Source organism: Microcaecilia unicolor, chromosome 3, assembly GCF_901765095.1.
Source record: "Microcaecilia unicolor chromosome 3, aMicUni1.1, whole genome shotgun sequence".
Lineage (NCBI taxonomy): Eukaryota > Metazoa > Chordata > Amphibia > Gymnophiona > Siphonopidae > Microcaecilia > Microcaecilia unicolor.
In genome coordinates, this window is record NC_044033.1 from 196286125 (window position 1) to 196292132 (window position 6008).

A 6008-nucleotide genomic window follows, 5' to 3' on the forward strand; every position below is an offset into this window, starting at 1 on the left:
AAGAGACAGACAGCAGAATAAATATTATGACAGAGACAGTGGCAGCTGGTTCCACAGGCCCCTGAACACTGGGCATATTGTAACAGGCTGTGTTACCAACACAGCATGGGATCACAACAAAACAAAACAAAAACAAAAAAACCTAACTAATTGAGAAGTGTCTGCCTCTAGGACACTGCTTCTCAATCCAGTCCTCAACGAACACCCAACTAGGCAGGTTTTCAGAATATCCACAATGAATATGCATGAGATAGATTTACACTGCAGTGTAAATCTATCTTGAAATCCCAACTGGCTAGGCATGCCTTGAGGACTGGGCAATATTTCCAATCTCAGATGGCACATCTATTGTCAAGGGCTAAATACCACCCCTCCCAACACACACACACACACTAAATATAGTTGGCCTATGGCAGGAATATTTGTACCTCATTAAGAGGTTCTTATCCCAAATTTCAGCCATGTCTGCCTATGGAGAGGGCCACTAATACATGCAAACAGAAAGATGGACATTACAACTGAAGTAGGCGCTTTGCAGCGTTGAGATGCTACCTAAAAATGGGATGGAGAGGGGAAGAGGTACACATTGTAAACAAAAAAGGAGGGAAAAGGTTTACAAACTGGTGGAAAGGTGAGGAATGACCACCACATCACAGACCATGCACCAACGATGCTCACAAACTACATTTCAGGCCATGCCCTATGCAGACACAAAGGAGAGGCATAGATACCTCAGACCCAGGAATAGTGTTTGTAATAAATAAGAGTACAGCAACTGCAGTTGTTAAACATGAATGACTGAATACAGAATGGTCTGATTCAGTCTATCAAGGAACATTGAGTTCCTGTGGAGTTTCTCGGGTAAGTCACTTAAAAAAAACCCAGGCCTAATATGCACTGGGCTTGATCTATTAAAGGGTTTATTTTCTTCAGTGCTTACAGAAAGCAGCTTCAATAAATGAGACCCTTCTGTACATTTGTGGGATCATATTTTCATCCTGAGAACAGTCAGGTTTTCAGGATATCCATAACGAAGATGCAGGAGATAGATTTGCATACAACAGAGCATGCACATTCACTACGGATACCCAAGGAGAATCCCTGTTCAAAGAATGGAAGTGACAATTGCACCCTCCATCACCAAACACCCAGGCCAGCGATTAGTAAAGAAGTGTAGCAGAGCAACAGGCTGAGGCCCAGGAAAACTGGAGTTCAAATCCCAGGGTTGGTTACTTGGGTAAGTCACATGCTCTCCTTTGCCTCAGGTACAAACTTAGGGGCCCTTTTATAAAGCTGCACTAAAAGGTGGCCTGCGCTAAGACTAGCACGTAGGTTTCCCTGTTCACCGAGGCCACTTTTAGTGCAGCTGCAAAATGGCTGATTTTTCATTTCCTCAAATTAATGGCCACATGCTAATTTCCCAGTTAGTGCGTAAGCCCTTATCTGATACCTATTTAATAGGCAGAAAGGGCACACCTGGTAACCATGCGCTAATCGGTAGGCAAATGGCAATGGAGCTGTGCTAACCGATTAACACTGGGCAGGCCAAATGTGCTGGGGAAGCGTGCACAGATGCCAGAACTACCGCAGGACACGTGAGAATGGAGTGTTCCCCTTGGTAGTGCATTTTCCCACATAGTAAGCATGCATTATTGTTTACCACTGCTTAGTAAAAGGAACCCTTAGATTGTAAGCTCTCTGGGGGCAGGGAAATACCCAATTGTAACTCATCTTGCGCTATCACCGAAAGACATGAATACGCATACAAGCAAAGTAATGATCAACTCGCACATGAATTTCTTACTGTTCTAAAAGTGATTGTTTCACTGTACAGGCAAACAGGCAGATGGAAATTTATCTAGGGGTTTAAAAAAACAACAACCCAAATCAAACCCAGTATCCCCATGAGTTCATCCCTCAGAAAGGCAGAAAGTCTGCTTTTATCATGGCACGCCAGGAGAATGACAGCTTCAGGTCCAGTGCTTTCATTGTTCATGCAGCTGCATTACCTACAGATATGAGGGCTTTTCCCCATCCTATAGCACATGTAAAGTAAGAGCTTGGCTCTGCAGCAGAGTGTGGCATGACAGGGCAGCAGGACTAGCAGGGAATGCAGGTAACAGTCATATTATTATAACAGTCACTTATTACACTGACCTACTACTACACTTATTCTTTTGTTATTTCAATATTCTGAAACTTTTCCAGTCTCTTGAGGTAGGAAATTCACTTTAGAACAACAGTAAAACCAATTATAATTGCTGGCTTTATTTCCTCGGTTTTTTAAGGGAGCTCACTCATTCATGCCTAATGGATTTTGTACTTTCAGGATATGTACTTTGCATTTGCAGTTAACACAATGAGAAACTTCAGGGCCTGAGTATTAAGAGACCCCTCCCCTGATTAGCAAGAAAAATAAAACTTTTATCTAACTGAAAGGCACCATAGTATTATATCACCAGAGATCACATTCCAGTAGCCTAGCCCTTTTCTAACAGGTTCCCAGATGACATGCACTTTCTAATCTGATTCTCCTTTTACACCCTAACACAGCTGGGGGGGGTTTCAACAGTAAACAGTGGTAGCAAGAGTTTTAATGCCAAGCCACATGCTGCCGATACATTGGGATGCTTTTAAAAGTCTTGACCTTTCTAGGCTCAGCACTGCTTATGGTGGGGTATCAAAAATCCAAACCTTAAACCTCACAGGTCTTTAGTTTCAGCCCAGCATAGTACGATAAGGTGGCAATGCAAGACAGTGTCCAGGGATAAAGGAGGTGTTAAGCTCCTATACAGGTCGCTGACTTGCTGGCGAGACCTCACCTGGAGGACTGCGTCCAATTCTGAAGGCCGTATCTCCAAAAGAATCCAGGGGAAGCCTATCAAAATTGCACAGATTCTGTACTAAAATATGTATGGATTGTAGTATATATACCAAAGAGGGAAGGAGAGATAAAGACATTCAAATACATTAAAGATATAAATCAGGCAGAAAAGCAGGTCACGATATGAAGGCTAGGTGATGCAGCAGCATCAGTCCATATTTCTTTTACCAAAAGGGGTGCTGGGTGCATGGAATGGCCTCCCATTGGACGTGGTGGGAATACAAATGGCCTTGCATAACACCACAAATGGTGGAGAAGAGAATGTCACAGTAACCGAGGGGTCAGTTTTCAAATGGTTCAGGAATCTAGTTTTTGAGAGTTTGGCACATAAACTAACTATGGGTAACTATGGTGTAGCTCCTGCATTTAGTTTTCTAAAAGGTCAGTGACTATGTAGTATATGAAGGTACTTATACCTGGGGCAATGGAGAGTTAAGTGACTTGCCCAGAGTCACAAGGAGCTGAAGTCAGCTGCACTAACCACTAGGCTACTCCTCCAGAGTTAGGGTGGGGAAAATAGATGCTTAGCACTTATTTTCACTACCTATCACCTCAGTTTTAAGCTAATTTTCCACTGAAACTTAGGTGCCCGAAATGTAGGAACCGAGCATTCATTAAAAATGGACCCCTATAGTAGATGGGCACAGAAAAAAAACAGTTGTTCCATGGAGTCTGCCCAGTAAGAGAAAACCAGAGATCTAGAAATGAAATTGGGCAGACTGGATGGGGCTAGGCTAATGATCCCTGTCTGCTATCATTCTGAGACCACAGAAAAATGACAGCTCAAGGCCCTTCCTTCCACACAGACATCACTTGTTGTTAATGCAGGAAGTCTGTGTCAAAGGAGGGGCAAGAATGCAGCAGGGCCTTGAGCTCTGCATTGGCTTGGAGGCCCGGTACTTATTTCTTTTGTTGCTGAAGGCAGGCTGTGGGGATTCTTCTGAGGGTGGGCTGAGAAGATAAAAATCTCCCAGTCCAGTATGTTGATACAATCCACCCCTGCAGGAGGCTACACCTCCCCAGAAACTAACCACATGTTATGGCAGCGGGTTAATGGTGGTTGGGTTCTATTCAGCACAGTCAAGAGGTCCTAGAAGGACAAATATTTGCACATCAGTTATAACAGCTGTTTAGATGACTACAGAGCATGGTTGTAAGACACTAGTGGGCATATGAATGCAGTATGTATTTTGATTTTACATATTTTGTAAGTTGCTGTGAGTCTTTAGTACATGAATAAATGAAATATGGACTCATGTGTACTCATCTACCAAGGATGATGGATCAGGACTGATATTGTACAAGAGGTCACGCTTTGACGGATAACAGCTGACATATCTGTGCAGAATGGATGCACTGATTGGTCTTTTTCTGCCCTCATCTGATATGTTATTTGCTGTCGGTGCTTACTCACACTCCTGGGTCGCTCACTTCTGAAAAGGTCTGGTCAATGTATTGAACGGTTAGAGCAGAGGGGGAGGGTAGGTTTCAAAACTTCCAGCACCTACTAAGCACAGATAAAGTGGACAGTGGGGAAGAGAAGGAGAAGGATGCTGGACACTGCAGGGAGAAGAGGGGGAGGAAAGGAGAAGGTTGCTGGACACCTGGGGGAGAGGGGAAAGAAGGAGGACAATGGACACCTGGGCGATGGAAGGGAAGGGAGATGCTGGACTACAAGCAGGGTGAGGGCACAAAGCTGATGGCTTGCTTATACTTGAACAAGTTTTGCAGGGACTTGCAATTGTGAGTTGCCTAGATAAAACCAAACATCAGCACTGGCTCCTCTTGTCCCTTATGAGCAGCAGCCAGATAAGGAACCCTCAAGGTTTAAAAAGCAGAGAGCTAAAGAAAGACAAGAAGGGACCAAGACATCACCAGACAAATTAGGACCCCTTGCTCACAATGCTTTCTGTCATCATCTCACAGGCAGACTATGCCTTGGTATTTTCTACTGGGCAACTGATTTACTACTGCAAACAATCTTTGGGTGCTGGGGGGTGGAGTGGCAAACAGGAGTGAGAATTTTAATACTGCATTAAATCTCACATTTCTGCAGAAGCCTGTTATCATAAAGGGTATCCTGCCCTTATGGATGGAAAAGACTTTGCTGAATGCAAGGCAGACCTTGCAGGAAGAGATGGAGGGTGAGGTGCAGAAAAACATGCCATAGTACTATAGCAGAGCACACACACACAAGCTGAATCACTAAGTAGGGGGAGCAGTGAAAAAGGAAGGGCAAGGGGTATTTTGGAGTTTTCCTGTCTTTTGTTAATAGGTTTGAACCTGCCAGCTTTCCACAACTTCAGAACTGGATTCTGGAGCACCTTCTGTCCTGTGAAATGATGCTGGGGGAGTTAAGACTAGCATGGCCTGGTCATCCGGTACCCATTGGTGTTACTGAAGTTTCCTGAACTGTACAATCAGAGCACTTCAGAAATTAGACAAGACAGCCAGCACTGTGGATAGAAGGCACAACAGCACAGTTTTAGTGCCTGGCCTATACAAAAGTTTGCCAGAGAGGTAGTGGAGAAAAAACAGTGTTACTACCCATTTAGAGTTAGGTCTGAGGAAGTGGAGGGAGAGAATGAGACCTGCCTCAAGGTCACTCAGAGATCTGGGGCTTAAAATTCAAAAGTGCATTCCCCTCCTCCCTGTTGTTAGAGATCTAAAAGGAGCCGACTATTTATTATTTTTTTTAATCTAGTCAGACTAACTTCTTTTCAGCCCTCTGTTTTTATGTACACTTCCCAATTTTCACATCTGGGCCCTGAGCTGTGCACTTTCGTTGGTGAAAGAGTCACCGTGACTTTCTTCTCTGAACAGTTTGCCTTGAGTAGGGAAGCAATGCAGTTGCTTTATGGGGATGATTATTATTATTATTTGTTGCATTTGTATCCCACATTTTCCCACCTATTTGCAGGCTCAATGTGGCTTACATAGTACCGTAAAGGCGATCACCAATTCCGGTATGTCAAATACAGAATGATATTGTGGTATAGTAAAGTTCATGTGTGACAGACACATTAGGGAATCGAAAGAAGGAAGAGTTAAGTTATGTCCAGTTCGAGTATTAGTTTCGTTGTGTTGCAGGGGTGGGGGGTGGGTGGGGTGGGTGGGGAGCGGT